This window comes from Adiantum capillus-veneris, chromosome 8, assembly GCF_014529385.1.
Source record: "Adiantum capillus-veneris isolate H3 chromosome 8, ASM1452938v2, whole genome shotgun sequence".
In the NCBI taxonomy this organism is placed as follows: Eukaryota; Viridiplantae; Streptophyta; class Polypodiopsida; order Polypodiales; family Pteridaceae; genus Adiantum; species Adiantum capillus-veneris.
Genome location: NC_140938.1, coordinates 2446646 through 2457251, shown reverse-complemented (window position 1 = coordinate 2457251; position 10606 = coordinate 2446646). Strand labels below are relative to the sequence as shown.

Sequence of the window (10606 nt, the reverse complement as noted above, 5' to 3'; positions counted from 1 at the left end):
TACTTATCTCAAAATGAGTACATCGTTAAAGTGCTCAAATGTTTCAATATGGAGAGGGGAAGGCATTGAGTACTCCATTGCCTCCATATGTGAAACTGTGCCAAAATGATTGTCCCAAATCTAATGCAAAAAATGCTGAATAGGCAAAGGTGTCATACTCTTCTGCAGTTGGTAGCTTGATGTATGCGATGACATATTCAACACTGGATATTAATTATGCAATGGGAGTGGTCAGTTGATACATGTCAAATCCTGGCAAGAAACATTGGGAGGTAGTGAAAGGAGTCATGAAATATTTGAACGGTACAAAGGAGTTGTGCATTTTCTTTGGAAGAAAAGAAGTGTGTGTACTTGGATACACGGATGCGTATTACGCAAGGGATATGGACAAGAGGAGGTCTACTTTAGGTTATGTCTTCATTTTTACTTGAGGTGTTGTTTCTTGGCGATCTCATTTGCAAAATTGTACGTCCATGTCAACCACTAAAGGTGATTATATTGCAGCAACTGAGGCATGCAAGGAAGCTATTTGGCTTGCTTGACTAATGGGAGACCTGGAAATTTCTATTGAGGTGCCTACATTACATTGTGATAGTCAGAGTGCTATCATGTTGGCAAAGAATCTAGTGTTTCATGCGAACACAAAGCATATAGCCGTGAAGTACCACTTCATTCGTCAGGATGTGCTTGAGGACAAGCTTGTGGAGCTTGTGAAAGTGCACAAAGATGATAACCCTACAGATCTTCTTACCAAAGGTCTAGCTTCTGAGCGGTTTGCACACTGGCATGCACTTATAAATGTGTGTTAGATAGGTGTATTCTAACATGATTATACATACTTGTATATTTTACACTCCATACTTAAAGACACATTGTCCTTTAAGTGGGAGGTTGTTGGGGTGGTAAAGCCCAATGTGCTAGCCCTAAGTAAGTGGGCAGCTGAACACTAACACACTGACCATTCATGCTATACAAAACAATAAGGACTTAAACCCTAGCTCACTATTGTGAGTGAGTCGACCACATCTGTGTCTCATCTTCTTCTTCTCCTTCACCTCCACCACATTGCACACTTGCACGCTCCCGCATTGCACCTTCACAAAGTATAGCGTAAGGTCTACAGATTGTCCCGTAGGACTCTCCCATTGTTATTTTTTCCATCTGGACTCATTTCGGGCGCGTTTTGCTTCTCCAAGTGTTGCACATGCGAATTTCGTCTATTCTCGCCTTGCTGCTGCAGGTTCTACGATTTCTACATATTTGGGTTATTTGACCACAGGTTGCAAGTACTATCTATTACAGGCTACATGAAATTTCACATTTTGCAATTTGCAGATTTTGCTACGATTTCTCTCATACACATTTTGATGTATAAGATCTTTTGGGTTTGATTCTCAGACAAACCGCCGTTGTGGTTACATCTACTATCATTGTGGTTGATGTATGATCTTATGAGGTTCATGTATTGACAGAATTTGTGCATAGTCTTTGTGAGGGTCGTGGTGAGGTTTTGTGAAGCCGGCTGGTACCCGAAGTAGAAGTGGACCAGTTCGATGGATTAGGTATTGGAGGGATCCCCCGACAACCCCATTATCTAATCGAGACTAGGATGTATATTTTATGAGTCTAGATCAACGCTGGTATGCTCTTCCTAGTCTACCGTTGAGGCATTGATACACTTTATGCATATGTCAAGCTAAATTTACAGTGTATTAGAGAAAAGGTGATGCGTAGTGGATTTTGACCAATGACAGTGACAGTGACAGTGACAGTGACAGTGACAGTGACAGTGCAGTGACACATCATTTTTTGTCAGTTTTTTATTTTTGGAAAATTTACCAGAGTTTGTTTTTCTACCAAAACTCTATCCAATTTCCCCCACGTTTTGGTTATCTATTTTGGAGCTTCTTTGTGGTTGAGTTCTTGTTGTGATGGTATCTTCATCCGAGAGCTTGTTATTCAACATCAAAAAGTTGGATGGCACCAATTTTCCATTCTAGAAGGAGCAAATTTACAATGTGTTGGTGGAAAAGAAGTAGGCCAGGTCTGTGAAGTAAAAGGGCATTAAACCAGAAGGTATGTCAGATATTGACTGTCAAGAGCTGGATAAACTTGCTAGGTCTACCATTATGCTGACACTATCAAAGCGCGTGTATTTCAACGTTGAGGAGATGAGGACCAATTTTGAGCTATGTGGCAGAACTTAAGCAATTTATACGAGAAAAAGAGTACAGCCTCTCAAGTGTATTGGCTGAAATAGTTTGTTGATCTTAAGATGAAAGAAGGGACATCCATGTCTAGTCATATTAATGAGTTCCACACTATTTTCAACCACCTTAGTGTGCAGGAAATAAAATTTGATGATTCTATGAAAGCAATATTCTTGTTGTTTACACTGCCAAAGAGCTGGGATACCTTCTATACAGTTGTGAGTAATTTTGCACCAGCTAGTGGTCTTACCTCTGCCAATGTGTTAACAAAAGAACCTTGATAATACACGCAACAATGGTAATACTCTCACTAGGAGAGGAAGATCTAGTGATAGGGGGAAATTAAGTGAAAGGAAAAAGTCACACAGTAAGTCACGTGGTCAAAACAACAAAGATGTTGAGTCCTATCATTGTCATAAGAAGGGGCATATGAAGAAGAATTTCCACATCTAGAGAAAGGAGAAAGGCAAAGAAAAGAAGCACGAAGAAAACAAGGACAAAGAGGGTTTAAGTGTAAAGATTGAAGAGATCAATACAGCCAATGAGGATTCTGAAGATGGTGATATTCTTCTTACCACAAGTTTGGATGGTGCACATCTGGTTGCTACAAATGATCTTGTCATGCATGATTGGATTTTGGATTCAGGGGCATCATTTTATGTTACTCCTCATAAGGAGTGATTTACCACTTCTGATGCATCTCGCAAGGGCCGAATTCGCCCTAGAAATGACTATGCATGTGAGATTGTTGGAGTTGGTGATGTGCAGTTAAAGTTTCATCATGGATCTACCTTTAAACTAAAGAATATGAGACATGTGCCAAAGCTCACCAAGAGCTTTGACTAGTGCAAGATAGTTGGATGATGGTGGTTTCAGCTGTGTATTTGGTGATATCTCTTGAAAAATCACCAAAGGATCTCTTGTTGTAGCACGTGGTTTAAAATCTAGGACTTTATACATGCCACAGGTTTCCAACGTCAAGAACAATGTAATGTGTGTAACCGAGCAACCAGGTGTTTCTTTGTGGCATCGCCGGTTAGGTCGTATGTCTCAAAGTGGAATTAAAATCCTGTCTCGTTTTGGTTATGTTATTGGCTTCAATTTTTCTTATTTTCCTATTTATGAGCATTGTTTGTATGGCAAACAAACACAGTCACCACGCTAAAGGGGTAGCACTCGAAAAAATGAGCCTTTAGCACTTGTGCATAGTGATGTGTGTGGCCCTATGCCAACACTATCAATGGGTGGAGCATCCTATTTTGTCACATTTATAGATGATTTTTCACGTAAAGTATGGGCCTATCCTCTTAAAAGAAAGTATGAAGTCCTTTCAGTTTTTCAATGTTTTGTAACACTAGTGGAGATGCAGACTAGCTAGAAGGTAAAATGCTTGTGTTCTAACGATGGTGGGGAGTATGTCTCTAAACCTTTTCAAGATTTCAGTGAGACTGGAAAGGCATAAAAAGAGAGGTTATTGCTCCATATAGCAACCCTCCACAGAATGGTTTTGCGAAGAGGATAAATCGCACAATTCAAGAAAAGGTCCAAAGTATGTTGTCCAATGTTGGTTTGCCTATGGGTTTTGTATTGAAGCATTAGCGACTGTTGTCCATCTCATTAATAGGTCCCCAAACAAGGTTTTGGACACGAAATTTCCTAAACAGATTTGGTTAAGAAAGTCACCTTCTTACAAGAATCTTAGAGTCTTTGGCTATGAAGCTTATTTGCCATATTCCAAAAGAGTTTCATGATAAGTTGGCTCCCAAGTCAAAGAAGAGCATATGTCTTGGCTATGGTGCATCTGGTGAGATGGAATACCATTTCTAGGATTCAGAGGCCAAAAAGATTATTCGCAGCAAATGACGTTTACTTCAATGAAGAAAAGATGCATAAGAGACCTATTCCTACAATAGAAATATGGATAGTCGTATTTCAAGAGGATCATTAGGAAAAGTTTGGACTCAAAAATGGGCCTTGTAAGAATTGTTGATGTGGCATAGCTTTCAAAAAGTGGGGATCGGTAAATTTTTTGCAAATAAGATCCAAACTTGTCGGAGGTTGGATATTTAGAATCTAGTGGCATAGCTTTCAAAAAGTGGGGATCGGTAAATTTTTTGCAAATAAGATCCAAACTTGTCGGAGGTTGGATATTTAGAATCTACTCTTCAAATGCTATCTATTGATATATAGCATGTATGTTTCGGACATTGCCTTCATGTAGATCTAGAAAAAGGTGATTTTAGATTACCGTAACGGTAACAAAACCTGGCTGATTGAAAAAAAATGGCATAACTTTCATAGAAGTCATCCAAACTTTTCGGACCTTGGCTCTTTAGAATCCATTTTTCAAGAACTTTCCAATGATAGGTCATATCATGGGGTTCTAAGCAATATTTAGAGGGGTCTACCGGGTTGCTTTCTTTTGTACAACTTTGATGATGTGGCACTCTTAAAAGGCCCAAAAATGAGTTCAAAATTTTCCTAATGGGAGTTCTGCATAATAGAGACATTGCACAGAATGATGCACAACAAGGACAAAATGCTCCGAAGATAGAGTGGAACCAAAGGGTCTTGAGGCTCAACTTATTTTGAGGAGGTCCACTAGAGCACAGAGAGATATGTTCCATCTCTAGATTATGTCATGTTAACAAATTGTGAGGAGCCCTCTTGCTATGATGAAGCTATGTTAAAAGACGACAAGTTGAAGTGGGAGAGAGCTATACAATCAAAAATGGACTTGCTCCATAAGAATTCTGCTTGGGACTTGGTACATTTGTCTGATGGTAAAAGGGCTTTACCGTGCAAACGGGTTTATAAGCCGAAGGTCACATGTGGTTAATGATGGCAAACCAAAGTACAAGGCAAGACTTGTTGTAAAGGAATTTAGGTAACAACAAGGTGTAGACTTTGAAGCGATATTCTCCGCTATTGTTAGTATGACCACTTTGCATTGTGTTCTTGCATGGGCTACCAGAGAGGACGTGGAACTTGTCCAAATGGATGTTAAGCATGTGTTCTTACATGGTGGTCTTCATAACAATATATACATGCAGCAACCAAAAGGGTTTGTTGAGAAAGGTAGAGAGCACTTGGTTTGTAAGCTCAAAACTTTATGGCCTTAAACAAGAACCAAGGGAATGGTATCATAAGTTCCATTTGTTTATGTTGTCTCAAGATTATAGAAGAGGTGACAATTATCATTGTCTTTATATTAAGCGAGCTAAGGATGGTAGCTTGCTAATTTTGATCCTTTATGTGGATGACATGTTACTTGCTAGAACGAACATTGATGAGATAGCTACCTTGGAATCAAAGTTGAACCCTGCCTTTGACATGAAAGATTTGGGTGATGCTAGTCATATTTTGGGCATGCACATTGTGCGAGATAGAGATAAGAAGTTGGTTTACTTATCTTCAACTGAGTACATAGAAAAAGTCCTCAAATGTTTCAATATGGAGAGGGGGAAGGCATTGAGTACTCCATTGCCTCTATATGTGAAACTGTGCCTAAATTATTGTCCCAAATCTAATGCAGAAAAGGATGAAATGGCAAAGGTGCCATACTCTTCTACAGTTGGTAGCTTGATGTATGCGATGATATGTACAAGACCATATATTGCTTATGTAGTGGGAGTGGTCAATCGATAAAGAAACATTGGGAGGCAGTGAAAGGGGTCATGAGATATTTGAATGGTACAAAGGAGTTGTGCATTTGCTTTGGAAGAAAAGAAGCATGTTTTTGGGGTACACAGATGTTGATTATGCACGGGATATGGACAAAAGGTCTACTTCGGGTTAGTCTTCATTTTTACTGGAGGTGTTGTTTCTTGGCGATCTTGTTGCAGAATTGCACATCCATGTCAACCACTGAAGGTGAGTATATTGTAGCATGTGAGGCTTGCAATGAAGCTATATGGCTTGCTCAACTAGCAGGAGACTTGGGGATTTCTATTGAGATGCCTACAATACACTATGATATTCATAGTGCTATCATGCTGGCAAAGAATCTAGTGTTTCATGCAAAGACAAAGCATATAGATGTGAAGAACAACTTCATTAGGAATGTGCTTGAGGACAAGCTTATGGAGCTTGTGAAAGTGCACACACATGATAACCCTACATATCTTCTTACCCAAGATGTATCTTCTGAAGGGGTTTGGGCACTTATGGGTGTGTGTTAGATAGGTTTTCTCTAAAGGGTGATAACGCCCAATGTGCTAGCCCAAGTTAGTCGACGACCAAGCACTAACATTAACCATTCATACTATACAAAACCATAAGGACTCAACCCCTAGCTCACTATTTTGAGTGAGTCCACTACATCTATGTCTCATCTTCTCCACTTCACCTCCATCGCACCGCATGCTTGTAGGCTCCCGCATCGCACCTTCAAATAGTAGAAGCATTCAACTCCTAGATTTAGCCCATTCATGCTGATGTATGGATTTGAGTCTAAATCTCCAATTGTTGTCGGCTTAGAAAAAGTCGAAGATGGCCAAGCTCAAGATTTCTTGTATGATATGCAAGAAATGTTGAAATTGGCAAAGGATAGTGTAAGGAGAGCTTGTGAACAAGTTACTACTCATGCCAACCAAAAGAGATCCCCTAGAACTCTTGATTTTGGACAGTGGGTTGAACTAAAGATACCCAAAGATTCCAAAACAATGCGAACGGGTAAACACTACAAGCTATCTGCTAGGTATTGTGGTCCATTTAAGGTCACGAAGAAGATTGCCTCTACCGTACCAACTTGCTCTTCCACCATATGTAACTAACTATACACCAGTTTTACGTATTAATCGTCTCAAGGAAAAATTAGGCAAAGCTAATAATATTGTCCTATTGAGGAAGATGTTTAGGTGGATGTCCAAACAAATTACATTCCTCGTGAACTAGAAGCAATATTGGATCAGTATTGAATCAACGTGCTCGTGACTCTAGGCAATGTACCTACGATGAATACTTGATCAAGTGGAAGGGTAGACCAAAAAGGTTCGCAACGTGGGAATTTGTGAGAAATTTGAAGTCTCAATTGCCTCATTTCGGTTATGGGGACATCAATGATCCTACAAGGGGAAAGTACGTTACGTCCACATCATAGGGTCACTAATTTATGACATAGAGCATGAGCATAGTCCTATTGATTGGAAGGTCTTGCTTATAGGCTAAGCCAGAATGAGAGTCTAGTGTCCGGGTAGGCACCCATGTAAACATGGCCAGTGTGGCTAGTGACTTATAAGAGGAGGCCGAAGGTCTCATTATGAGGGGACCCCCACTAGCTAAAGGACTCACAAGTAGTCCGCAGGCACGAGGTCACCTCGAGAGGGTGAGGCCGGGTGGTATGGGATGCTTCGGACTTATTGGTACATGTGTTTATGTATGTATGCTTAACCCTAGCTTGGGGGAGCTTGGGGGTGCTGCCAAATGGTGGCAATGACGAGAGGTTAGTCTCTCTCATACCCTTAGGAGTCCTTGCTGCTAGGTATGGATTCTCGAACTCATTTGAGCCACTATCAGGGGTAGCATTTTTGCAAAAAAAACCATGGCCGGTACAACCTTTAATATATTCCCCAGTAATTCAAATTTCAAAATTCAAAATTTTTGAGGGTCTTACTATCGGGGTATTACCGGTGACGCGTAAAAATCAAGCAAAACTAGACCTAGTCTTCCCGCTATAGATTCATTTCTTCCTTCCCCTCTCCCAAAATCTACAGGTACATACACACATTTAAGCTTGCTTACCTATGTGGGGCTCCATCGTGAATGCCTCCCCATCACAATCAGCTCTGTCCTCTCAATTGAAGAAGGTACGTGCCCGATCCCATGACCTACACCCTCAATTTTGTGCACGCACACACAAACACACAAAACATAGGTCAGGAAGCGTGATCTCAAATGTGCATATTTTGATGGCTCACCGTGAGCATTTAAACACTCAGGCCTGCACATTGCATCTCCATCGAGGGTCCTGATAACCTGCAGGAGAACCCACCTCCTATCCAGCTGACGAGGAGCAGGAGGCAAATCCACCACCGCCTGCACAATTGCACTCCCACCGAGTATAGCAGTGCGTAGGAGTGGTGAAGGTCTCTACTTCCTTCCTCGGTGGCATCCAAGACCCCTTGGGCAATGAAGTCACACAACTGATTGACCGTCTCCCTTTCACATTGAAGTTCCTCTACTTCTAGCAGCTTCACTATTAAAGGATAGAACTCGTCCTTATCTGCATGCTTTCTGACAAATCACATTATTCGACTGTATGTGTCCATCCCAACTACGTAATTCCCCAAACGATAAGACTCGGCACGATTAATCCATGCCTTCAGCGTCCATAATTCCTCTTGGAAAAGATATGCCAAACAAGTGCCAGTCAAGCCCTTGTGGCCCCAAGTCCACTGCATGATGGAAGACGCTATTGAATCCACCTCAATGTGGACACCTGGTCGATCAGCAGAGCTGCCTGTTTTAGTAAAGACAGTATATCCTCTTGGCTGAACTTAGTTGAAGTGAGCACATGATCGTGAGGAAAGGAGATAGCCTACTTGGAGTAAATCCTATGTTGTAGTCACGACCACTTCGCAGTGCATCCTCCACACGCTTGTGATACTGTGCTTCAATAAGATCGTGCACACACTCCGTTCCAGCCATGAGAAAACCAAAAACATTGTATCTTTTGGGATTACCCTTCATCCCCCTGATTACATGGAAAAACCCCTCAATGCAGGCAGTAGGCAAATCAAGCAGGGAATCTGCTTCATCAATGATGACCGTAACGGGTGTCGGCAGTTTGTCCTTCAAAAAGAGTGATTTGAACTGCACATCACTGCACTCTTCCCCTGGATCCCTGGCCCTGAAGATTTTGGGGTGTTCGTGGTTCAAGTTATCCCACAAGTAGGCCCAAACCTTTGTCCATCCCAGCTTTCGTCAGCACCGATCAGGCCAAAACCTAAGTACACAGAGAGCTGCTGTGACTCTTTCCATATCCGGTCCATGGCAGCCAGGATGGAGGTGCTCTTCCCACTTTGCCGTGAACCACACAAGATGCAATATTTTACCTCCTTAAGATCCTTCACAAGATCATCTATGACCGGAGGAATGTAGTAGTTGTGGTTGGGATCCACTGAGAGTGAGAGGCCAGCCGCAAACCGCCGTGATCCTCTGTGTGGAGCCTGTGATCCTCTGTGTGGAGCCTGCATCATCAACAAGCTGACTCTGTATTTGTGCCATGTAACAAGAGTATAATGCCGTGGCAGCAGGACGGGAAGCTCCTCCTCCTCCACGATCATCTCCATCACCAACGTTTCCGCCTGCACAAACACATGCGGAGATATGTACGCCATGGCTTCCCCCATAGGCGTTCCAGATGCAAGATTCCACCGCCGCCCAAAGCCTTCCACAATCAAAATCTCCATCTCCGCACCCCCACGCTTTGCCATGTTAGGGTAAACACAGAACCAGCGTTTCCTAAAGATGAGTGTTCGAGCTATTGGGGTCGATTATTCAGGCTCGGTGATTCTGAGAGAGAGAGAGAGGAGGCCAAAAGGTTACAAAATACCATATCCTATCTGTAGCTAGGAAATAAAGAAAAAATAGAGGACTAACACACTAAACTATAGCTAGAGCTAACTGTGGGGAAGTGATCATTTAATAAACTGGCGCATAGGTTGTTGTAGGATGGCCTCAACCTCTAGTGGTGTGAGAAAACGGGGAAGTCTTTGACTAGCCTAAGCCGCAATCCTCTGGATGAGAGGGAGAGAAAGAGAGAGAGATTAGTATTTCAAACTTACTAATAAAAAGTGAGCTTAAAAGTGACACATTTTCTAAAAGAAAAATAGAATTGTGATTAGTATTCTCATCGTTGAAAATACATATAAAATCAAGGGTATGTGCCTTATTTGTATTCTCGTTGTTCAATATAGGTATAAAATCAATGGTAAGAAGTCGTTGACCATAGATCAAGAACACTTGCCTTTTAAGAAAAAGAATTTTGGTTCTCTCTCTCTCTCTCTCTCCCTCTCTCTCTCTCTCTCTCTCTCTCTCTCTCTCTCTCCATCACACACACACATACACACAAAGAAAAGAGGGCTCGTGATGAAAGCGCTCTCTCTCTCTCTCTCTCTCTCTCTCTCTCTCTCTCTCTCGCACACCCCAAGCACACCCAAAGGACAATGTCTTACCCAATGAGGCCCTCCACAACTAAAATGAGGTCCTTGAGGTAGTGCAAGTGCAAGTAGTCTCTTTGGTTCCATTGCTGGTCTAGCTCCTCCTTAGATATAAACCACACAGTATTGTGATCCATGGTACAGTGGCCTTCTAGCACAATCAATGATATAGGTGGTGGAACCCATTGGGAAGATGAATCTTCAGCCAAAAATGTTGTTTTGAGAGCATTGTAA

At 41.7% G+C, this 10606-nt stretch overlaps 1 pseudogene; it reads right to left on the bottom strand.

Moving 5' to 3' along the window:
• Positions 1-7595: 7595 nt before the first annotated feature.
• Positions 7596-9901, bottom strand: LOC147451572 (uncharacterized; annotated as a pseudogene).
• Between the last annotated feature and the right edge of the window lie 705 nt (positions 9902-10606).